This window comes from Sciurus carolinensis, chromosome 9 (assembly GCF_902686445.1).
Source record: "Sciurus carolinensis chromosome 9, mSciCar1.2, whole genome shotgun sequence".
Taxonomy (NCBI): domain Eukaryota; kingdom Metazoa; phylum Chordata; class Mammalia; order Rodentia; family Sciuridae; genus Sciurus; species Sciurus carolinensis.
Genome location: NC_062221.1, coordinates 5,615,943 through 5,641,711, shown reverse-complemented (window position 1 = coordinate 5,641,711; position 25,769 = coordinate 5,615,943). Strand labels below are relative to the sequence as shown.

Here is a 25,769-nt window from a genome sequence, read left to right as displayed (position 1 = left end):
ATCATTAGGGTTGTGTGTATGGGTTTGGTTACAAGGCAAATGAACTGGGGCTGAGTGCTCACTTCCATCCAGTCCCAGACCCACTTCTCCATGGGACGTTCCTTTCCCCACTGCTTGTGCTGTCATGAGGCATTCTGGACCATAAATAGTTTCCATTTTTCAGTGCAGCCTCTGCAAAGCCAGTGCTCTATCTTTGTAGATTTTTCCCCCCAGCACAGTAATAGAACTTAGCTTCTGAACTCCTTAGTAGCCTAAGTTTTCATATTGATGTCGTACTCAGTGTGGTGATTTGGGCAGTCTGGAGAGAGCATTTGGCATCACCTGCCTTTCAGCTCTGACTCCTCTACCAAGCAGCAGCACCTGGACTACAGGTTTTCAGCCTGATCTGTACATGAGAGTCACTTGAGCCACATTAAATGTGTGTGGCTGTGTATCCATTTCCAGTCTGCACAAGACCAGTCAGATCTGAATTTCTCAGGTGAGGCCTGTGCATTGAATAGGGACTGTGTCTTATTTATCTGTTACCCTGGCTCTTAGTAGGGCACAGGTAGTCCATAATCCATGGCTTTATTTATTCATTCAATACATATTATTGAGCATTTGTGTTGTAGGCAATATATACATATATAGATTTGTTGTTTGGGATTTTATTGTTTTTGTTTGTTCGTTTGTTTTTGCACTGCTGGGGATCAAACCATGTACCAGGTACTCCTAAATGCAAGGGAGATAGCACAGAATAAAGCAAATGGTCAACTCTTACAACATTCTAATGGGGGAAACAGGCAAATGGTATTAGGTGGTGATGGGAGTTAACAAAAGCATGGGAAGGGTAAGACAGCAAGAAGCTATCGGTCAGGAACACACTGAGAATGATTCTTCACTATCAGATCAACATGACACCGATGAAACAGGGATTGTCCTAGATTAACCAATGTGCACAGTCAGACTGCATAAGGCGTTAGAGAGTGCTGTGGGAAAGGGAACCAGGTGCTTGAAAAGATGTGCTGTGCCGGGAAAGCCTTCCTGAAAGGGACAGGTAAACAGGAACCTGAGGACAGTCAAGGTGCAAGCATGGGAATGTCGGAGGTTCCCGGCCCGGCAGGTTTGGTGTGTTGGGGAAATCACTGAAGCCAGCGTGACCCGAGTAGAGGGAGCAGGAGTGCTGCGCTGGGGTCACAGGCCGTGCGCGCAAGGTGTTCTAGGCTCATGGTAAGGACTTCGGACTTCACCCTGAGACAGAAATCAAAATCAACGTGATATATTTTTAAAATTATTACAGCTGGGTGGAGAAGAGTTTTGTAGGATGCAAAGAATGAAACGGGCTGGGGTTGTGGCTCAGTGGTGGAGCATTTGCCTGGCACGTGCGAGGCACTGGGTTCGATCCTCAGCACTGCATGTAAATAAACAAATGAAATAAAGGTATTGTGTCTGTCTACAATTAAAGAAAGAAAAAATATATATATATATGAATGAATGAAGGACTGGGGATATGGCTCAGTTGGTAGAGTGCTTGCCTCACATGCACAAGGCCCTGGGTTCAATCCCCAGCACCACCATGCCCCCCGCCACACACAAAGAATGAAAACAGGAAGATTAGTTAAAAGTCCAAGAGAGTGTGGTGGCTTGGACATTGTGGTAACTGTGACAGTGGTGAGAGGTGGTTAGATTCTGGTTATTGGTGGGTAGACCTCAGAGGATTAGCTGCTGAGTTGAATGTGGAGTGTGGGAGAAACTCAAGAGCCACTGACCACTCAATTTTTAGCGTGAACAGCCGCAGGAGTAGAGTTGTCACTCATTGTGATGTGGGAAGATAGGAGGAACAAGAGTAGTTTCGGTCATGTTAGATTGAGAAATTAGGAAATGCAGGTGAGGGGATGGCAGGCGATTGGATGGTGAAGTCCAGAGTTAGGGCCCATGTTGGAGTTGCTTGTTGCCCAGTGTCCCCATTTCTGAACCTACATAGCAAATCCATTGGCTGCTCCATTCAACATGTTGGTCAGTTAGGAGGGTCTGCACATGTGAATCGTGAAAGTGCAATAGTGGACTGTGTTCAGCTTTTGCGAAGGAGGCAGGTTTATTCTCGCATGTCTGGAAGTGAGGTTGTGTTGCTCATGGTATCCACTCCTCTGCCTCTCGGTGAGGGTGCAGTGGGCACAGTCAGATCAGTGAAGACAGGTTTCTGGCTTGTAGCAGGTAAGCAATCTGGGGAGGACTCCCACAGCAACTCAGCCAGGGCTTCCTGGGAAGCACATACATGTCCATCCAGGAGGCTCCACTTCCCAGGTGGAGAGGGGCACATCCTGAGCATGCTCAATACAAGTCATGCTTCTTCACACATCAGGAGCTTTAAAAAATGGCAGATGGGACCCCCACTGGGTGAAGAACTTGGTATGGTCATGAGCAAGTTTACTCTAGGCCACCTAAAAGGGGCAGGTCAGAATGACAGGGATTTTGGCTGGTTCCTTGTAAGGGTCTCTGGAGGGCCTGATCTGAGACAAAAGACAACTTTTGAGACACCTTAAGGCCATTAAAGGGGCAGCAATCCCCTCCCAATGTAGGTGATTGTCCCTGCCTAGTGGCTGGTTTCTGCTTCTCCAGTAGAGGCACAGCAATCCCTACAATAGGCGCTGTGACCTAACAACCCATGTTCAGGGAAGCTGACTGAATAAGAAATGACTTGAGGCTAAAGAAGTGGAACAATTGGCATTTGTATGCTCTGTAAGTCTAAAGAAAGATAGCCAGGTCAATCATATTAAAATATGAAAATGAAAATTGGTACAGACTTATGCAAGTTTCTACTAATGTAAGCTAAGTCTGGCTTTAAAACAAAAACTTATAGTATCAACTAGAATTCCCATTATTTTTTGGCTTCTTGCCTATGGACTTTAAAGAAGCAGATGTCTCTTATTTTCAAATGTAAAACAGATGGAAAAGTGCTATTCCAGGGAACTCTATATTAAGCAAAAGAAAATCCTTGCAACATTATTTACTATATGCACTACTTTGACTTCGTCACCTGCCGGAGATCCTCTGGTTTTTATTTTTCATTTTCTGAAGAGTTAGTTAAATTAGAAGTCAAGAATCCAATTTTCTTTTTATCTGTGATCAGTGTGTTTACATTGACACTAAGGTGACCTCTTGGTTTGAAAGTTTTGCAAGGTCACCAAAAGTAATGTTTCTTTGGTTAAAAATACTCCTCTATTGAAATGAAATCATTGTGACAGAAAGAGAGATGGAAACTGAAACTGTTTTTTTTAAGCCTCAAATTTAAAGGCCATGAAATTTTAGCTGCATCAGTAGAATCCAGGGTACAGACCCACTGGTGAAGATGAACAGGCTAGTGGCATAGATAAGTGAGCCAGACAAGCATCTGTGGATTGACAGGGTTCTGCTCATTCCTCTACGCTGCTGATGCCTGCTCTAAGTAACCACTGGGCACGCAGTGTCTAAGCAAAAGAGACGCACTCCCTGCCTTCATGTAGCCTCACTCAGTAATCCCTGCAATCAACATGTAATTGCAAACCTTAGTAACTGCTTTGAAGAAGAACAGGGCGTCAGGACTGCAACCTGACCTGAGGGAGGGGGTCAGGGAAGGCTTTCCTGGTGGAGAAACATTTGGCCCAGCTCTCATTATTAAGTAAGCAGCAACTGGATCAAAGGGCAATGGTGGAACAGTTACTCGTGGTCAGGAAATGAGAACAGCAAGTGCAGAGTCGGAATTTGAAGTCTTTGCAGAGTCACCTAGAGAGAGAGAGAGTCTGGAAACAAGAAAGTGAGGGAGTGCGCATGCCTGGACATGACTTAGGGATGTAGGTATTCAGGCCTGGCTGAGGGTTCCAAAGGAAAATGGAAGTCATTGAAGTGTTTTAATCAGGAAACTATGTGACCATGCTTTTATTTTTAAAACTCAATCTGTAATAACAGGAAACTTTCACTTCCAGTAATAGATTAGGTAATTCAGTCTCATGGTCTTACCAAGAAAAACCACAAAAGTCAGATAAAATATTTTTTAAGTCACTCTGAGAGGTAACATGACAATGAAGAATCAAGAAAACTAGATCTGGCAGAAGGAAAATTGGAGAGGTAAGTACAGGATTGAGAGCACTTTTCCCAAAATGGTGGCTGGAAAGCTGTATAGAACTTTTGGCAAACTAACAGGGATAGGGATATAAAACTGAAATTTGAGGAACGTCAAGGGAAGCGATGCCAGACTTTGGAATGGGAACCAAAGGATGTATTAGGAGTAAGGGTAAACCAGAAATTTACTGCCCTCCTGCTCTATCTCCCCCCAGGTCTTCCAATTGAATTGGACTAATGTGATTTAGAATTGCCACTGGCCTTGACCTCTTGCCAAAAGCAAATGTGAATTCTCTTTGGAACAGAAGCATATCCTTTTAGACCTCAACTATTTTTATGATTATCTAAATGCAATATAACCAGGTTAGCATTCACAAGCCCATGGGATATGTCAAAGGACATGGAAATCAAATTGAAGGTGGTCCTGCTGGGCAAAATAGGGCAATTTGAATGATGGAATAAAGATGGTAATTCATTATAAAGTATCAAAAGGAAATCTCTAAACTGCAAAATTACTCAGAAAGTGGGGAGGGTACCAAAGAGGAAAGAAGACTCTTCTTTACCAAAAACTGTCAACTAATGTGGTCAGATTGAGAGAAAGCCATTATTGTACCTACAAAATAATACTGGATAAGGAAGAATTCTCAGTGGATGCTAATACCACTAGGTGACAGGTTGGAAAACATTCACATAGTCTCCAAGTATATCCTCATACCGAGTTCATTAATAACAAAAAGAAAGGTAATTTGACAATAGTGAAATCCAACACACTAATTAAATGGTTGAACTTAACTGTGATGGAGCTCACAGGCATCATGTGCCTATTGATATTGATGAAGAGAGGGGACAAATCGTCATCTGTATAGTATTGTTGCCAAAAATATTTCATCTAAACCTAAGCACAAAAGAACAATCAGAACTGTCCAAATAGTGGGACATTCTACAGAACTTTTTAAAAATTTCAATGTTGTGGGAAGGAGAAAAAAGATATTGGAGTTATTCCAGACTGCAGGAAACTGAAGGCAGTGTCTGGTCTTTATTTAGATACTTCATGTTTCAAAAGATGCGTGTCATTCAGACAATTGGGGAAATTTGCATGTTACTGAATATTAGATATAATAGGAATGTCACATTTTGTTGTTTTTTGTTTTGGTCCTGGGAATTGAACCAGGGGTGCTCTACTACTAAGCTACGTGCCTAGCCCCCACCTTTTTTTTGAGGCAGGGTCTCGATAAGTTGCTGAGTCTGGCTTGAAATTTGTGATCTTCCTGCCTCAGTTTCCCGAGTTGCTAGAATTACAGGCATGCACCACCTTACCCCATTGAATGTTAAATTTCTTGAGCATAAGAGAGGTATTCTTATCATGTAGGAGAAAGTCCTTGTTCTTAAAAGACAGAGGTACATGTTGAAATATTGAGGGAAGAAGCATCATTTTACATGTAGAGAACTTTCAGATGGTTCAGGTATATCTGTCTTCACAGATGCACTTTGCAGGACTATAAAATAGCATTGAAATACAGGGTCATAAAAATGACCATGCAAAGTGAAACCACAAAGTGATCTTAATAATCAGTGGGAAAAATTATAATTTTTCTTGATCTTCAAAAATCTTTGTCAAAACATTGAACTCTCTTCTGCCAGGCACGCTGGCTCCTGCCTGTAATCCCAGTGACTTGGGAGGCTGAGGCAGGAGGATTGCAATTTCAAGGCCAGCATTAGCAGCTTAGCAAGGTCCTAAGCAACTTAATAAGACTCTTTCTCAAAATAAAACATAAAAATAACTGGGGATGTGGCTCATTGGTTAAGTGCCCAGGGTCCAGCCCTGGTTAAAAGAAGAAACAAAAAACAAAAAACAAAAAACTCTCTCTGGTCAGTTATAAATGTAGAAAAATGGGAAAAAAAGTAAAACTAATTGCAGATTTAGTGTTTAAATTTCACCATGAAAAGCCTAGCCAGGAGTGGGAGTAGTTTGAGCAGAGTGGCTGCCTCCAACCTTGACACTTGCCCCCTGGGGGAGCATCTTTTCTGTGCCTTTATAAACCACCACCCGCTGTTCTGTCTGGACTCACCTGCATTATTTTATCCTTTACGCTTTAAATTTGTGAACTGCCCCTAAGGAGATCTTTTCATTCTGTCAGTCTATTTATGTTTCTCTGGAGCTCTTTGCTGATGTCGCCTCCTCTGGGACATCTTGTCCTGTGGGCCGCCTGCCCTCCTCCTGCCATTGGTGAGCTCTCCTTCCTGGAGTTCCCCTGGCCGCGTGCAGTCTCTTCTAAAGGCAGCACGGCCTGTGTTCCCTCATCAGCTGCTGTTCTGTAACTGCATTTATATTTTTTTTCAATTTCACCTTCAATCTTACTACTTTTCATTTTTTTTCCCTGCACACTCATCTTTTTTTGGCCAATTTCCTGTTTCAAAGATCCCTGTTTATAAAATGTCACGTGACATGTTTTGATCACTGGAAGACAAGGAGGTCACACAACTGCAAGCTTTGCTGTCTGTGCCTTACCTGAACAGTGACCAGTCACTGACAGAGTCTGAAAGAAGTGACTCTGTCACTGCTCATAATTATGTAGTGATTTGCACCCGGAAATTCTGTCAGTGAAGTGTGAACTTCATGTGATGATAGTTAATATAGCATCTCTCCTGTGTGCTGCCCGTTTTGTGTCTTGTTCCCTTTTTATTGAACTTACAAGCTCTCTCAGGATAGAGAAGCCCTGTGGGTGCCAATGGATGTCATCAAAAAAGAGAAAATCCCATTGCCCCCCAGCGTGCTAAGGCTGAGAACAGTGCTCTTCATGGCCTCCTCTGGAGTGGACCTGCCTTCCACACCTAGTATTCTTCAAGGAGTCCATTCAAATGAGATTGGTAGATCATTTGAGTAGCTATGTTAGTTGTTTTGAAAAACAGAAAGGAAACCTGTGAACTATACCTGCATGCTACTCCCAAAAGAAAAACTATCCCCTGAGGAATCTTAAAACAGTCTACAAAAAACTGCTGAGAAAACTTCTCTGCAATCATACATAATGGGCTCTACCTCCAAATACCTCCGAAAATCTTCCCACTGCCTCTGGCATTCATGATTTTCCTATTCTTCCAATATTGAAGGAAAGTCTTGGACCACAGAATGGCTAAGAAATCATACTAGCTGACCCCTGGAGAGATTAAAGTCCTGATTTATTTAGCAAAATCTACACAACCAAGCAAAAGTGAGGTGCCATTTGAGCAGGAACAGAGAAACACAGTGTATGTCACTTGGCTTTCCCAGTCTCCAGTGGTCCCCACCGGCATGCTCAGTTGCCACTGGCTACCAGATCAAGATACACTTTGTGGCACTGAAATGCTTCTTGGAAGAATTTACCTTGCAGGAAAAAATCCCAAAGGCCAGATGAAGGACCAAGTGGCTTGGAGATTCTGGAGACAGTATGGAGCCAGTGGTTCCTAGCTCAACTAAGGATTCCAGGACTTGTGTCTGTAGGAGAGGTTGTGTGCTGAGTCTCTTTTATGTCAGCACCTTGAGCATGGACCGTAGGGGCAGATAGGGTGAGTTGAAAGGGCGTGTTCTGTAAATGTCTTCCCTGGGCTGTTCAGCAGCAAAGGAGCTCCCTTTACCCAGAACTTCAGTCCATCCTCTTGATCCCGTCTCCCTCCCCCAAATCTGTCTCCTTGAATTTCCTTCCTTTTGCTCTTCAGAACTCCCAAAGAGAGTTGTGTGCTTGTGCTGCTTCAAAATGTTCACCTCCCCATGTTCTCCAGTCTGTCTCCAGTACCCTTCCTGTTCCTGAAGCTTCCCAGCTAAGGCCCGCAGGGACCCCGGGTGGTCTCCAGTCCTTTTGCGCATCCTTTGTTCATTCTTCAGCAACATTCAAACTGTTTGCTTCTTAGTTGCCCATACTCTTCTCTCTGTCTGGATCACTCCACATCCTGGTTTCTCTTCTACTTCTTTGACCATTCCTTCTTTATTTCCTTGCATTCTCCTTTCTTCACCCAACCTCTAGAAATATGGATTTCTTCTGACACTTCTTTAAGTACCATCAACATATGCTGATAAACTATATCTCTAGCAGACACCAGACTCGTGTGATTATTAACTTGATATAGCTGTCTCCCTTATGGCCTCTGGCATCTCAAAACTACCTTTAACCAAAGTCTTGATTTCCTTCAAAGTTTCCCAGTCTAACCTGTCACTACCAAGTTTTTCACCGCTCAGTAAATGGTTGTCCAATTTATTTAAGTTGGAAACTTCTTTCATCTCTCACATCTGAACTATCCATAAGTCCTGTGGTTTTGGGCAATAAATTTCAAATACATCTACTCCTCTTTATCCCCCTTCCATCACTTTGGTTTAAGTCAACATTTAGATTCGGATGATAGCCTCCAAACTGATCTCGCTGATATGCTTCTTGCTACTGTCATTCCATCCCTGCCCCAATATCTCTACTAAGAACAACCAAAGAGTAAACTGTGTGTGTGTTGTGGGGGTACTGAGAGTTGAACCCAGAGATGCTCTACCACTAAGCTACATTCCCAGCCCTTTTTATTTTTATTTTGAGACAGGGTCTCACTAAGTTGCTGAGGCTGGCCTCAAACTTGCCGTCCTCCTGCCTCAACCTCCAAGTCATTGGGATTACACGTGGGCACCACTGTGCCTGCCCAGAGTAAACTTTTAAGAACTTCTTAGCCTCGTGAGGTTGTACATGATGTGGTTTTTGCTAATGTCTCTAAGCTCATCTCATTCTGTTCTCTTCGCCCACAGAGCTTAAACCTGCTGTCCTTTCAGTTCCTAGGACCAGCCCAGCTCTTTCCCACCTCAGGGCTTTGCATAAATGGTTCCCTTTTCCTGAGCACTCTCTGCCTACTCATTTTGTAAAGTACGTTCTCTTTGCCTGATTACACTTGACATTTAGTACAATGATTGACACATAGAAGGCTCTCAGTATTTGTTGAATGAGTACAACAAATAGATTTGGAAATGACTGGAAAATGCTACCAGCAACCAACTAGACAGTAAGGAGGACAAGGGGGAACCAATCACTAGGAAATGCATGTTTGTATGGATGCCTGAGACTGGTGCTTCTTCTCCTTAGGAATTCTACCATTCCACTGGCAGACTTAAAAAAAAAAAAGCCAAAATATTAAAAGAACAGAATTTAGCTAGCTTGAGATGATTTAAATGCTTTCAGAAGAAGGAAGGACCTGAATCATGAATAAATCATGAACACTTAGGCAGCAGTGGTACAGAATATGAATAGATGCCAAGTGGTCACAGTGGACTCATGGTTCCCAACATGTCCAACCACCACGGAGTTGTTTCATTTCCACTTTCCCTATGGGATCTCATATTTTCACATTTGTCTACTAGACAAATTATAGTCACTAAGGAATAATTTATTTGCCATTTTTTAATCATATGTAATACCTAAGTGGACATATATAACCCCTAATTAGGGCATTTAGTCAACATCTTATGAAAAGACAAGCCAAAAATTCGGCCAGGTAGATTCATTTAAGTGTCAACAGAAGTGTCACCTAGCCTTTTGAAATACCTCTAACATCTTGCCAACTCCCACCTCGTAGTCTACTCAAAGTTTAGCACATGTGTTTTGTAAAGAAAATAATGCACGTGGTTTATTTATCCTTTTTCTTCATGAAGAAAATAGTTTCTCCAAGTGAACTAGAGAAACTATTTTATCATACTGGCATTTTAAAAATAAGGTAATCAAAGTTTTGATAGTTTACTATGAGCCAGAATACAGAGCAGACAGCCGTCTGTCATGGCAGATGCTGCCCCGGAATCTGACACACCTCTTTGCTCAAGGGATTGCTGTACATCAGGAAGGAGAGATGCAGAGGAGAGAAATGAACAGAACTTTTCTTCTTAGTAGAACTATGAGGTATCCTTTCAGCCTGCCTTCCTGGTAGGAAGTAAAACTGCACTTTAGCCAAAGCTGATTTAACCACACAGTGCTCTGTGCTTCCGCCGAGCTTGTTATAGAATTTGAATCATTTTAGACACCATATGTTCTCAAGAAGTAATTTCTGTCAAGGGAAGGAGGAATATGTAAATATTTTATATACATAAACGAACACTCATCCATGTGCTTAAAAATGCCTGAAATAACTAAACTAATGTTACTTTTCAAGCTGTCACTTTGAGAACATTTCCTGAAATTGACCATTATGAGCAAAATCAGTGTTTCTATAAAGGTATTCAAGATATGCCAGCAAATAATGTTATATAAGTTGTAAAGAAGAGGAAAGTCAGTCATACATTTATTGAGCAACTTAACACCGGAACTCAAGATATTTCAATTCATAATTTTGCTAATAGGTGCAGAACCTTTTATATTTTTACAGTTTTGTGTGGGAAGCAAGCTGTAGTGGATTTGGTTACACTTTTATCTTACTAGACAAATGCTTGATAGATCAACCATTTTGCATACCTAATTTAGCATACTAGGACAGATCTGAATTTTACTTTTTTTCCCTATCATGATGTTCACAGACACCCCCATTTGAAGAACTTAAATGACTTTACAAATGAATTCAGTGTTCCTCCACATTTTAGCCACCGACAAGAAGAAGCAGCCATATTGACTTTTCTGAAATACTAGTCTCTGCAAAGCTGGAATACAAAGCTATACAACTTTTTTCACTATTGGGTATATGTAAACTTTTAGTTTTATTGTGGTAAAATGCATATAATATAAAATAGGCCCTTTTAACCATTTTAAGTATACAATTCAGTGGCATTAGTAACCATCACTGTTGCCAAAACTTTTCCACCATTCTGAATAGCAACTCTCGATAGGCACAGATTTAGAAATGGGCCACTGTCTCCACTGTTCACCCTTGCTCATCTCACATTCTTCATTTCTGGTTTCTGGCATGGGATTACATATATGGTGGATGCTGGATGAGTATTTGTTTAGTGGGTGAACTATGGAATGATCATGCACTTATTCAACACGTTACACACTCCCACAGGCAGAGCATGAGAGTCTGGTTGCTCCAGAGGCCCGCCCACAGCGGCTGTGTGGGTCTTCAGTTCAGCCTGTCTGATGGGTTTGTGTGGTTGCCGTAGTAGTAGTCATTTGCACTTCCTGAAAGACTAGTGATATTGGGCATCTTTTCATTCATGTATCTTCCTTTATAAAATATGTTTAAATTTGTCCCTTGTTCTACTGGATTGCTTTATCTTCTTACTATTGCATTGGCTATTTACTACATATTGTGCTTATTTCTATTGTATTCTAAATATCTGTCTTTTGTCAAATGCGTATTTTGCAAATATTTTCTCCCAATCAGTTACTTGTGCATTCATTTCCCTAATCTAGTGTAAGCACAGAGGTTTTTCATTCTGATGCTGCAGTCTAATTTATCATGCTTTAATAATTTGTCCTTTTTTTTTTTTTTTTGGTACTGGGAATTGAACCCAGGGCTACTTATTCACATCCCCACAGCCCTTTTTTTTTTTTTTTTTTTTTTTTAATTAGAGACAGGGTCTTGCTGAGTTGCTTAGGGCCTCACTAAGTTGCTGAGACTGGATCTGAAATTATGATCTGCTGCCTCAGCCGCCTCAGCTGCTGGGATTACAGGCATACACCACCACACCTGGCTATCCTTATTTTTGTTCTAAGAACTCTTAGCCTATCCCAAGGTTACAAAGAATTTCTCCTGCTTACTCATCTAGTATTTTAGAATTAAGTATGACAACCGCAGACTTTCGTAGACGCCTTTTATCCGGTTGAAGAAGTTCCCTTCTATTCCTGATTTGCAGAGAAACCGTATCATAATTGCAGCGTTTGCCAAATGCCCCTTCTGTATCTACCGAGATGATTATACAGTATTGTTCTTTATTCTGTTAATATAGAGACTTACATTGATCTATATTTGAATTTCAAATCAATCTCATTTCCCTGAGATAAACCTCATACAGTAAGCTTTCACTTAGCAGTGGATATGGTTTCCAGAATTTGCTAAGGATCTTTGCGTCTATGTTTACGAGGTTGATTTTAGTCAGTGATCTGTTTCTTGCAATGTCTTTATCAGGTTTTGGCATCAGAGTAGAGCTAGAATTGCAAAAGAAGTTGGGAAATGTGCCTCCTCTATTTTGGGGAGAACTTTATGTAGAATTGATGTTACTATTATTTTGTTAATGTTTGATGAGATTCTCCACTGGAGCTCTCCCGGGCAGAGCACAAGGAATACATTCTTCATCTCTCAACCCCTTTTCATAGTGATGTCCCTGCTTGGTGTCTCTAGTGCGGGCATCCTTCTCCTTGATCAGTCTGACTACAGAGTTATCTATGTTAGTGATCTGGTCAAGGAACCAGTGTTCAATTCCTTGATCTTCTCTTTTGTTTGTGGTTTATTTATTGACTTCTGGTCTTGTCCTTGTTGTTTTCTTCTTTCTGCTTACTTTGGTTTAATTTTTCTTTTTATCACTTCTTAAGTGAAAAGCTTTGACTGTGGACCTTATACCTTTTTTCTTTGCTAATAAAACCCTGTAAGGTATAAATCTCCCATTTAGTCATTGCTTTGCTCCTCCCTACAAATTTTGACATATTGCACATTTTCATTCTGTTGAAAGCATTTTCTGATTTACTGTGTTTGTTCATTGATGCATAGATTATTTAGAAATGTGTAGTGTAATTTCCAAGTTTTTAACCACTTTTCAGATGTCATTCTGTTACTGATTTCCAGTTAAATTCCCTGTGATTGAAAATGGGCTCTGAACTATCTCAATTTGAATTTTGCTTTAATGGCCCAACATATGTTCTATCTCGATGATTGTTCTATGTGCACTGGACAAGAATGTGTCTTCTGCTGACATTGGGTAGAAGAGTCTACGAGTATCAATGCAATCAAGTTGGCGGCAGTGTCTTTCAAGTGTTATGTGCCCTTACCAATTTGCTGTCACTTGCTCTATTCTTGAGAAGTATTGAAATCTCTGACTGTAGCTGTGGGTGTGCCTGTTTTTCATGTAGCTGTTTAGTTTCATGCCATGCATTTTGACACTCTGCAGTTAGATGTCACCAGGACCCTCCATTTACTAGTTACTCGCCAAGAGTCTCAAGGACAACTCACCCAATTTTCTGAATCTTTTTCTCTTCAGAGCACTCTCCTTTCTGGAAATCTGCTCTTCCAGTTTCAACTGCCACCACCTCCTAAAACTCTGATCTCCATCTGTTAAAGTCAGCGAGGCTGTCAGAGTCTGCTTGGCCATACCCCACCACTGTCTGAAAGGTGCCAGAGAGGGAGCCGGTCCCTTCTCCCAGGTGCAGAGCCCTGCATTGCCAGCGTTCAGGAGTGCAAGTGGCTGTTAGTACATTTTGTTTAGGGTCGAAGGGTGTTCCCGACCCATTTACGCCAGCATGGTCAGAAACAGTAGTCAGAATCTTTTGAAAGAAGCTAACATACTTTATTACTCACAAATTATACCTTACTTACACAGGAGAAAATTCTAAAAATAACATCCAACAAAAACTACTGAAACTTTTTAGATTTTAAGAGTTTTAGGAACTCTGAAAAATAGTTCAATGGTACCCCTGACACAAAGGACTGATTATTGTGTCTGGGTTAAGGCAGAGTTAGCAAATCCAGGATTCTCACGGCTCTAGCAGACTTCAGGGCTTCAGCAGACTGTTGTCTATTTACACGCATCCCACAGCCCTTGGCTTCCTAACTTGATGTGGATTCACTCATCTCCCTTCTCCATGGATTATAGGAGTAAATTAGGAATCTATTCTGTATCATGTATTTGTGTTGTGTAGATTTTCAGCAAGAGCCAGCCAAACCTCCATGCATCAGCTGCAAATGAACACTAGAATCTTCAGAAACTCCGCTTTCAATCCTGAGTCTGCAAAGATGACTTCTCTCCGTGGCTAGTCCTACCATCACCAGCAGCAAAACTTCTCAAAGCCTTTGCTCTCATCTTTCCTCAAGTTTTATTTCCCCCCATGAGGAAGTGCGAGAACTTATAGTAGAAGAATAAAGAAGGAAAAGGGGACTGATGGTGAACAGCATTATCACACGTCAGTCAGCATGGGCTAGGTTTACAGTGATAACAAGCAACCCCAGAAGCAGAGTGGCTTCCAGTTTATAACAACAAAGGTTTATTTCGTGCTCATGTTGCATGTCTATTGCACACTGGTCCTGACTCTAATCTACATCATTTTTATGCTGGGGTTTAGCATGAGGTGAGGACTATCTGAAGCATTTGGAAAGGTAGTTAAATACTGTTTAAACCAAGTTTATCTATTTTGAACACCTCAGTATCCACCCTTAGCAGTACATCCGTCACAAAAACAGCAAAAAATAGAAAAGTCAGATGCAGTCTCCCAAACTGGCATGGGGGATGGAAGAGCAGAGCCAGGGGGGAGAGGGGCCATTACTGTGACTGTGAGCTCCCAGCATTAGCCCTGCAGTGAGTTGTCGGCTTGGCTCCTCCATGCGGGTGAAGCTGGGCAGGACGCAGGGTGGGAAGAGAGCTAGGACCCCAGCAGCACCTCTCCAGCAACCCTGGGTCTTTCCATATTAAGGTTGAGGCAGCATCTCCAGGTAGATAAAGATCTAGTCGCTCCTCTGTTTAGGGCTGTCCCACCCCTAGAGGTTAACAGTGTGGAAACTGCAGGGTGTGTGTGTGTAGGGTGGGGTGGTAGCAGAGGGAGGGGGATGAGGAAGGAGAGGAACGTCTCAGGAGAATGAGGCTGTTGTGTGTGGGAGCCCAGAGCAGAAAATATTCTGGTGCAAGAGAGAACAGGAGCGTGTGTGTTCCTCTTTTAGATCCTTTCATTCAGGAGCATCTCCCTGGAGACTGAGGAAATGGCAGGAGTCCCCTGGAGTGCTGTCAGCTCCACTTGCTGAGCTTGTGGAGTGGGAGAGAAACTCTAGATAAAGGAGCCGCCTCCAGCCAGCTCCTGGCAGAGGCAGGGCTGGGGGAGAAGAGGAAAGAAGTGGAGGGGAGAGGACCCCTGACCAGAATGAGGGAGACACTTCCAGATGCAGCTCCCTCCCCACACTCTCAGGCTCCTGAACTAGCTTGGTTGTCAGGAAGGACAACTGGACTGTCCTGGGGTCCCTTTAGCTCAGGGCCGCTGCAGGAGTGCTCCTCACACCCTGCTCCAACTTTGCTTCTGGCAAATTCTTGAGCCCCCAACCTCAAAATGGACTGCTAAGCAGTCCAGGCCGGATTTGCAGAGCTGACACTTACCCTGCTGGGAACCTCAGAAACCTATGGAAGTTCTCCCTTCCCCTCTCCCCACACTCCTGAAAAGACCGGTCGCCCCCAGGCAGAGGGAGCCTGAAGGAAGGCTGCAGCCACGCTGCTCTTTTCCATTGCAAATGTGAAGTGGCCCGTCTGCGTCCTTGCTTCTGTGGTCCTGTTCGCACCCCTGTTCCTGGAGAAGCACTGTGAACACTTGAACACAGCTCTTTAAAGAATCTTTCAGCCTCTGGAAATGCCACCTATGTCACTTTGCCTGCTTTGCCAGCTGGGAGACAGCACATTGGTGTTTCCATGGGCTGGATACCCAGCTGGCACTCAGAGGTGGTTTTGCATTGCCCTCCAGCAGGGCAGGAAATGCCAGTGAACCACGGTGAGAAAGCGGTTAGCTCTCTAATTCTCTTTCCTGATGACACCAAGGAGGGCGTCTCAGTGAAGCTAAGAGATCTTTAACAGCCTTTGAAATTCATGCTCATTACCATTATTATTAATATCACTATTTTAACAGGCCACAGGCTTGGAATTTGGGGCAGTTTTCTGGCTAGAATTTTTTATTTTTTTATTTTTGCTTTACTTGTGTTGCATTTATTTTTATATTTAACTTCTGTTCGTGGCCCTTGCTGCTGGTTTTCCTTTTGGGTTGTGGGAGAATTATGTTTTAAAAATAAATTCAGATAAAAATAAAAGGTCTGTTTGAAACACAAAAGAATTACAATGTTGTACAAACATGGTAAAATTATGACCCCAAATTCGGGGAACCCCAAAGATCATCTTGATAAAACACCCAAAGCAGACTCGTTCAAGCGGGGCTTCTCACTTCCACAGAGAATAACTTACTGGGTAGCTCGGGACCCCCGACCACTCCCCAGGAGGAAAGACTGGGCCATAAGCTCTCTGCTCCAGAAATATCTGGAGTCAGATTGGTTTTATCCGAAGCCAGCTCTGAAGGAAGATGGAAGATGCCTCATTATTTCAAAGGTTCCATCTCTGAGAAGCTCTAGGACTAGGACAACTTTTAAAAGAAGGAGGGGTGCATTAGGACAAAAGTCGGGAATTTGAAGCTTCCGCCTCCTTCCCAGGCCTGGCCTGAGCAGTTTGACAGGTGTTTTGCAGGTTCCAGCCCCTGGAGCCTCTTTATCGCAACAAAAGGAGCCGGGACTTCCTGGGGCAGCATCTGTGGCTCCCTTTTAGATAAATGTTGTCTTTCTATCTGAAGAGAAGAGCAGGTATTATGGAGGGCTTTCTTTAGAACTTAGAATACCAAAAGAGGGTGTTTAGAGGTGGAGGAATGGATTGCATAAACAGTCGGGAGGGGCGTACCTCCCAGCCTCTCTCTCAGCATGAAGGCCATTCACGATTTCAGATGGGGGAGGAAGTGCAAATTCAGTCTCTTTTACAACCAGATCTGTTTTTAATGGTTTTCCATTTTTCTTACTTTTGTCAAATACAATAAAAAAGGAATTACTACAGAAATTATCATATTCTTGTGTCTAAGGCAAAACAAGCTGCTGTAAGTTTCTAAATGCTAACTTTCTGCTCCTGCACTTATCTTGCCACAGACTCCAGCTCCCTGTCGCTCCTTATGTAGCTCTGCCTTCAGAGTGGAGCGTGGGTTCTGCCTAGGCAAAGTCAAGCCACTCAGAAGGGATGTTGCCTCCAAGCAGAGCAGCCCCACAGAAAGGGGCAAGCCCTTCAGGGACTTCGCTTTTAATAGCATCTCATTTAACGACAAGTACCTGCTATAGGCAAGAGACTGCACAAAGCCCCAGGAGGTGGAGTTAGCGAGGAGTAAGGACTAAGGATTAATATAATCAGAGATGAGTGGAAAAACAAAACAAAAATAAATAAAATCTCCAGGAAGCTGATAATGTCATATAGCAGACAGGTTAGATATGACAAAGTACAAGTTTGATAAGAATCCTGAATACGATTCTCGTCTTGATAGAAACGGTGCTAATTCTGCCTTGGCCCCATGTGTCTCCGCATTTCCTTTTTCTAACGCCTCAGGCAGTATTTCCGGTCCTTCTGAGAGGGGACCTTCATGAGGACACTTCACAAGGCCCTCAGGAAGACAAGTAGGAATCGCAGGACTTGTGAGCCAGAATCTACCAACGTGGATTAGGGAGCCGGCTGTTTGCACGGTTCCCGCTGACCTGGGCTGCCTCTGCTGGACACCCATCTTGTGTTTTGTTTACTTTGCTTTTGTCTTTTGTGGTGGCTGTTCCATTAACATAGATTGGTAAGTTAGCAGATCTCCCTGGACCTTTCATACATGTGCACATCTCCCTTAATCACCTCCACCTCCCTCTGACTTCTCCCTCCTTCCTTTCCACTCCCTCTTCCCAGGAGCTCTTCTACTGGCAGGTTTTTTGGTTTTTGGTTTTTGTTTTGTTTTGTACTGGGGTGGAACCCAGGGGATTCTCCTCCACTGCAGCCCTTTTTATTTTTTTTATTTTGAGACAGAGTCTCATTAAGTTGCTGAGGCTGGCCTCTAACTTGCAATCCTCCTGCCTGGGAGTCCCAAGTCCTGGGATCACAGGTGTGCACCACTGGCTTCCAGTCATCTTCTTTGTAGTTTTCACATATGAGAGAAAACGTGCTCCTTGTCTCTCTGAGTTTGGCTTATTTCACATAACATGACATCCTCCAGATTCAGTCATTTCCCTGCAAATGGTTCATCCTTCTCCATGGCTGGATAACACTGCACTGCCTACCTACACATTTTCTCCCTTCCTTCACTGTGGATGGGCACCTGGTCTCACCCGCAACACAGCTGTTGTGAGTGGTACCACAGTGAACGTGGACCCGCAGGACTCCCTTCTGCTTGCTGACTTCCTTCCCTTTGGGCACAGACTCAGGAGTGGCATGGCTGGGTCATACGGTGGCTCTATTTTTAGTTTTGTGAGGAACCGCCACACTGCTTTCCATAGTGGCTGTACTGATTGACAATCCCACCAGCAACAGACAAGCGTTCCTTTTTGTCCACGTCCTTGCCAGCATTTTTTGTTTTTTGGTTTTTTTTTTTGTCTTGATAACAGCCATACTGACTGGGGTGAGATGGAATCTCAGTGCAGTTTTGACTTTATTTCCTGGATGGCTAAAGATATTAAGCATTTCTTCATATATTTATTGACTGTTTGTGTTTCTTCTTTTGAGAAGCATTTGTTCAGGTCACTGGCCCATGCTTTTTTTTTATTAGATTACTGGGATTTTTGGTTGTCATTGTTAAGTCTTTCAAGTTCTTTATTCATTCTGGATATTAATCCTCCATCAGATGAAGAGCTGACAAATAGTTTGTCCCCTTCTGTAAGTTATCTCTTCACTCTGTTGACTGTTCCTTTGCTGTGCAGCAGTTTTTCAATTTAAGGTGATCACATTGGTCAGTTTTCACTTTTGTTTCCTCAACTCTTGAGTCCTATCCAGGAACCCCTGAAGCTGGTCTTAGTGGACAGATCTGCACATTGCAACCAGGCCAGAAACCGCCTGGCTCTTGTGCTCCTCAGAGAACAAAGCTTCCCAGAGTCAGTGGACCTGGAGCTACCTAGGGGCATGTAAAATAGAAGATAGGCAACTGGACCTTGGAAATTGTGCGTGAGTTGGAATCTGGAGAAGAATGAAGATACTGAAAGTTTTCTAAGCTTAAATGAACCCCATGCATGTCACTGGAAGTGTTATTTGGGTTATGAAACCAGGAGTAGGTAAGATACAAATCTGCCTGCAAGGATTTGATAATTTGGTAAAAGGTGTTAAAATATTCACATGAAAGGTTAATAAAATGCACACGAAATTCAGCAAAAAATACAAAGAAATGACAAGGTTGGGTACCAGATTCATTCATTCATTCATTCCAAAAATATTGAGTGCCTACAGTATGCTAGGTGCTATGTAAGATATCACAGATCAAGGAAAAAAATTAAAACATTTGTTTGCATAGAGCTGACAAGTCAGTGAGGGAGACTGAGAAAACCAAGCTAATCACTAGATTGCCCATTAAATGCTGGACAGAGATGAAGACAGGGCGTCTGGAACGTGAGGGAGTGTGCCTGAGGGGGAGGGGAGCCAGCAGCTGGGATCTGAGGGAAGAGCACCCTGGGCAGAGGGAACAGCAAGTACAGTGGCCCTGACACAAGACCATCCTGGAGGGTTCTGGGGACAAAACGAGCCAGGGTGATTTCAGAACAATGAGTTCAGAGGTAGACGAGGGGAGAAAGACCTGGAGGGTCCCATGGCTGCCCTGGCTGTGAGAGGGGTGGGTGAGTAGCCCAGGGGGATTTTGAGCAGCAAGCAATGCCCTTGCTGCCAGCTTGAGAATGGACTTCAGAGAGCGAGAGTAAGGTTGAGGAGGCCCGTGAGAGGCTGAGGCCACAAGCAGCAGTGGCAGCAGTGGGGGTGATGGAGGGGCCAGGATGGGTAAGAGCAGGAAGCACAGAGTTGGGAAGGCACCAGACCTGCATGGATCTCCCCATCGCCCAGCCTCGGAAGCCTGCAAGCGCCTGCCTCCAGCTCAACACACAGAGGCACTTGGTCAACACCTAGTGGGCAAAGCAGTGAGCAGGGACCTGGGAGGAGAGAGTCTGGGACATGGGGGCAGCTAGAGCTCAGTTTGGGACGTGTTAAGTTGGAGATAATTCATCCGCAGAACGCAGCTGGATTTCCAGGTCAGGAGTTCAGTGGAGAGGCCCAGGCTAGACCGTAAGCATTGGAAGAGCATTTACACCATGATCTTGGACGAAGGCACCAGAGAAGTGGGGAAAAGGTCAAGATGGAGACTCGAGGTGCTCCAACACTGAGATGTGGAGATGCAGAAGAACCAGTAGAGACAGGTGGCTAGGGGCAAGGTTGGAGGCAGAGGGCAACGTGCTGTCTGGGATCTGGGTGCTCTGTGTGGGTCAACTAAGGTGAAGACCAAGAACCGACGACCACTGGATTTAGCAGTATAGCAAGGCCTGGAGAGTTTTAACAGAGCACTGCAGCGGAGGGGAGGGGTCAGCAGCCTGACTAGAGCGGGTGTCGTGAGCAGTGAGTAGGAGAGGAATCGAGTTTGGTTCCAACAAGTGGATTTTACTCATGCAGTGCACACTCAACTTAACATTCCTAATAACAGCAAGTCACAAATACATTGAAGATTCACTCCCTAGAGTCCATTCCCCATGGACTTACTCAATGCAACGTCTCTTAGCCAAGAAGTCAGTCAGCAAGACCAAGGGGATTCTTCTCAGCCACAGCCTCTCTCAGCTCCTCGGGTGTCTTTGGATGTCCTCTGGCGTCCGATAAGCTAGAGGCTGGGTGGCAGTCTTTGCCGCGGGAGAGGTTCTCAGTCGTCTGGCCTCAGTGACAATGGTCGATCAGCAATCAGTGATGGGGTGGACAGCAGTCAGGGCAGTCAAGAGACAGAGCGACGTGGAGTCCTCTGGTCACCGTGCTGCTGACAGTTTGCTCCAAAAGTCCAGGGATTTAAGTAGTGATTTTCAGCCAGTCATGCTCTGGTCTTCATTGATAAAGACCAGAACACGACTAGACTAGGAGCCCCCACCAAATCATAGATCAAGGTTCATATCGGCATTGTTCAGGAGTGTCATCCTGCCACACAGCAAGTTTGTCACCAGGAACCTTTATTTTAGTTTTAAAAAGTTCAGGCAAATATTAAATACAGCTTATTATTACTGCATAACACACAACTATAGCAATTCCTATTATTTCCTTGTCTCATTACAGGGGGCTCTGCCCAGGGCTGAGCGGGAGAGACACTGGAGGCAATGACAGACAACCAATTTGAGGAGTTAGATATAAAAGGAAGGAGAGAAATGGAGAGAAGAGCAGAATCAATACCTTCTGTTTGTTCTGAGTTTTGTAGGTTGATGAGAAAGATCCGGTAGAAACAGGAAAATGTATGTTGCTGAACCGAGGAGAATTCTTAGTGAAGGGGCCTTGAATAGATGAGAAGCAGCAGGATCTAGTGACGCCCGGAGGGCTGGGCTGTTGCTCGCTGCATACACAGAAATGCAGGAAGGCCATCTTGGGTGCATTCTGTGGGTGGGTGGCGCGTGTTGGTGGCGGCTTGTTGAAGTTCTCTTCTGTTTCCATTTTCCCAGTGAAATTGGAAGCAGGGTGCCAGCCGACTGTGGGGATGGAGGTCTGGAGGGAGAGGGAAGGTATGACATGGACTTCAGGGGAGGAGAAGCGGGAAGGGAAGGGATCTGGGAGCCCAGCGTGCTTCTCCCGCGGCTCTAAGGCCACCTTGAGGGTTAGGGCTGCGAGTCTGTAAAGGTGCTGCAGTTTACGCCGCATTTAGTTCTCTCATCTGAGGTCACCTGAGAGCGAGCAGGACGAGAGTTACCTGCTCCATTTGCAGATGAGGAAGTTAACGCTCTGAGAGATGCCATGACTTGCCAGTCACCTAACTGGTTAGCAAGGAGCAGAGTGACCCAGTTCCTCCAACACTTGGCTTAGTTATTCACTCTCAGTGCTGCCCCGGGGCTGTTGATAGTACAGGAGCAAAGGTGAAAGATGATTCAGGGTCAGAGAGTGAGTGGCCCAAGGGATTGAGGGACCAGGGTTTTCAGGCCAAGGGAAGGCAGGCCGGGTTGGACAGGAACCATGAAATTAACTTGTAAGGAGTACTTAACGTACAGCAGGTAGATCAATCTGGTGATATGGAAGGCCGAGAGAGAGGGAGAGAGAGAGAGAGAGAGAGAGAGAGAGAGAGAGAGAGAGAGAGAGCCCCAACATTTAAAATCTCAGGAAATTTCCCCTGAAAACCCAGTTCTCTTGCTTCTGCAGAATGAGCAGATGATTCACAACTCTGGCTCAATTCTAGTGGTTTTTTTTTTTTTTTTTTTTTTTTTTGGTTACCAGGGATTGAACCCACTGAGCTTAACCACTGAGCCACATCCCCAGTCCTTTTTTTAATATTTTGAGACAGGGTTGCTCAGCACTTTACTAAATTACTGAGGCTGGCTTTGAACCCACGATCCTCCTGCCTTAGCCTCCTGAGTCACTGGGATTATAGGCGCATGCCACTGTGCTGGGCCCCTGGCCCCGGTTCTTCCTGGGGATGGCGGCTCTCTCCTTTAACCAGGACGTTGGCTCTCCAGCTTGCCACAGTCCTGCCACCTCTTATTTTTATATGGTATCCACAATTTTTGCTTTCATTACCTTTGCAGCCCTTCTGAGCATTTGAATCCTAGTCCTATTTTGGGAACTCTGTGGCTACAAATAGACCCGAGCTCCCAGTTGAGGAGTTTGATCTTCGTTCCTTAGGAAATAGAGAACCATTCATTTTTATGTAGGATAGTCTCAAAACAGTTTTCAGAAATGATTCTGACTTTTATTTGAAGCTAGAATGAAGGAGGGAGACTGTCAGCACAGGGCAGGTTGGGAGGTGACTTCAAGCCATGGCCAGAGTGCAGGCTGGTAATCCCAGTGGCTCTGGAGACAGAAGCAGGATAATTCAAGTCCAGAGTCAGCCTCGGCAACTTAGTGAGAACCTAAGCAATTTAACCAGACCTGTCTCAAAATAAAACATCAAAAGGGCTAGGGATGTGGCTCAGTGGCTAAGCACCCCTGGATTCAATCCCTGGTACCAAAAAAAAAAAAAAAAAAGAGGTGACTATAGGCTGGCAATAGGGTCTGAATGTGCCCCCAAATTCAGATATTGAAACTTCATCACAGAGGTGCTAATATTAAGAAGAGGGCCTTGGGAGGCAACTGGGTCGTGGGGCGGGACCCACAGAGTGGGATTCAGCCCTGTGAAGGAGCTGGCAGGGCGTATGCAGGAAGCACCCAGGCCCTTTTGCCCTCTGCCTCCAGCCTTGGGAAGACAGCGTCTGTCCCTGCAGGAGGAGGCAGAGATAGGCCCTTGCTAGATACCAAGCCTGCTGTTGCCTTGATCTTGAACTTTGCAGCCTCCAGAACAATTAAAAATAAATTTTGTTCTTTATAAATTCCCCAGTCTCAGGTATTTCACTATAGCAGCTCCTGAGGAAATGGGGGCTGGGACCTTTGCTGGAGCAGTGAGGAGTGGGTCTCCTGGACCCCACGATCCATGCAGGGGTGAGCCAGGGCTGGAAATACGTGGCCATTTGGTGAGGCTGGGCTGCGCAGGTCCGGGGACAAGGGAAGGATCCAGCTGGGCTCAAACCCAAGAAGACCAGAGCGAACAAGGAGCAGGAACAAAGCCAAGCGGAGGAAGTGTGTTCTCGGGAGGCTTCCACAGTCCTCGTTCAAGGACTGCTTCTGGAGAAGCTGGCCCTCACCAGCCAGAGGCAGACAGAGCCCCCACCCTGTGGGCCTCACATCCCCTGGAGAACGTGGACACCACACACAGTCAACTGTGCTCAAAGCTACAAACGAAAACAAGGCAGGCAAGTGGGCAGAGAGTGACGGGGGGGGGCGGGGGGGGGGGGGTCCTGAAAGTTCTCTCTGAGGAGGTGGCATTTCAACGGAATCCTAAAGGAAGAAAGGGAGTGGACCACGTGAGCATCTGGGGGAGAGCATTCTGGGCGGAGGGGAGAGCAAGGGCAGGCTGGAGCTGGCGCAGGCCTGGGTGTGGAGACGCCAAGAAGGCCAGAGTGGCTGGAGGGCAAGGCGATGAAGGAGTCGGGGCCAGGTCACCGAAGACCAGCTCAGGGCTCTGAGGTCAGCCCGAGTGTGAGCCCCGACTGGGGGCTGAAACCAGGCAGCAACATGGTGCCTTCGATTCTCGAAAAGCTAGCTGGACACAGTGGCGCATCCCTGTAACCCCAGCGGCTGGGGAGGCAGAGACAGGAAGACCACAAGTTCAAGGCCGGCCTCTGCAACTTAGCAAGAACCTGTCTCAGAATGAAAGGTCTGGGGTGTAGCTCAGTGGTGGAGCACCCTGTTTCCATCCCTGGTACAAAACAGAAGCCACTCAGGCCACGTGTAGGTGGCTGTGAGGAGGGAGGGGAGGGGCAGCAGGCGGCGCTCTGGCAGTGCTGAGCGAGGTGGCTCGGAGCAGCCTGGGGAGAGCGGGCTGGCCGGCGAAGCCATCGGATGCTGGGCAGAGGGGCCCGGGGGCCGCGAGGAGCAAGACGCCCACGCTCAGGGCTGAGAGGAAGGAAGAGCACTCTGGCCTTCACCCCAGCCGCTCTTGTTTCTTTCTTGCAGAGCCCATGGAATGGCTGCTGATAGCAGAGGAAGGTGAACGGGTCAGTGTTGAAAGAAGGCCCTCGGGGAGGAGGCTTGACTCTGTGTCCAGTATGTGACAGAGCAGACCACTGTGGACTTCAGGTACCCTACGCTAAGGAGAGTTGGTTTTTCTTCCCCCTTGGTTCCAGGGATTGAACCCAGGCGTGCTTAACCACTGGGCCACATCCCCAGCCCTTCTTTATTTTGAGACAGTGTCTTGCTAAGTTGCTGAGGCTGACTTTGAACTTGCAATCCTCCTGACTCAGCCTCCCGAGCCACTGGGATTACAGACCTGCACCACACCACTGTGCCCAGCAAGGAGAGTCTTAAGGACACCTCAGAATATCCTCTGCAGCCCACCCCACAGTTCCTGGACCCTGGTTAATAGCAGAGATCCCCTGCAGCTGTGGCAGTCCTCCACATCTCATCTGGGCAGATTCCTGGACCCTGGCTTTGGAGAGCGGAGGTCCCCTGCCACCATCCACCCTCTCATCCTCTTCACACTAGGTAGCTTGGTTCATTTGGCCTCCAGCCTTACACCAGTGTTGTCAGTGTCTTCAGAGTGCCACTTAGATCACGCAGGTTTCTTCTTAACCTTCAGGGCCCTTCTCAATTTCCAAGTTCAAGTGCTTGCTTCTCTTTGATGCCAGCCTGCCTTTGTGCCCTACCTGTGTCTCCTACTCCAGCAGAACCTGGTCAAGGTAGCACCACATGCTTTCCCCCAGAGGGGGCGCTGCCGGGGATTGAACCCAGGGGTACTCAACCACTGAGCTCCATCTCTGGCCCTGTTTTATCTTTATTTTTTTATTTTGAGACAGGGTCTCCCTAAGTTGTTTATAGCCTCGCTAATTTGCTGAGGCTGGCCGCTGTCCTGAATGGAAGATGGGGACTGAGTGACTGCTCTCTGCGGGCTGCTTCCCTACTTCCTTTTCCGACAGCCTTTTCTGGCAAGGTGGCACTGAGTGGCAACTGGCGAACGCAGACTGGATGAAGTCAGCACTCGGGTCAGTCCCCAAATGGCAACTGTGGTTCCAGGGATCACCTGCTTCGAAGACTTCAAGGAGGAAACTGCACCCATAAGCCCAGCAACTCAGAATGCTGAGGCAGAAGGATTGCAAGTTTGAGACCAGCCTCAGCAAATTAGCGAGGTGGTAGGTCTGAGTCAGGACCTGAGGATTCATACTACTTACAGTTTCCCCGTTGCTGCGGCTGGTTTTAGGAAAATATTCGAGAACACAGACTTCCACTAATAGCTCTTCACCCTGGTGGTACCTTAAAAACACCTGAGAACGTTCTGAAAGTTCAGATTCCCTGGGTC

General features: G+C 45.4%; 1 non-coding gene across 1 annotated transcript; it reads left to right on the top strand.

The window, feature by feature from the left end:
* Positions 1-1,483: 1,483 nt before the first annotated feature.
* Positions 1,484-1,556, top strand: Trnav-cac (transfer RNA valine (anticodon CAC)). Its single transcript has one exon. It is a non-coding gene; the product is annotated as a tRNA-Val (tRNA).
* Positions 1,557-25,769: the final 24,213 nt, after the last annotated feature.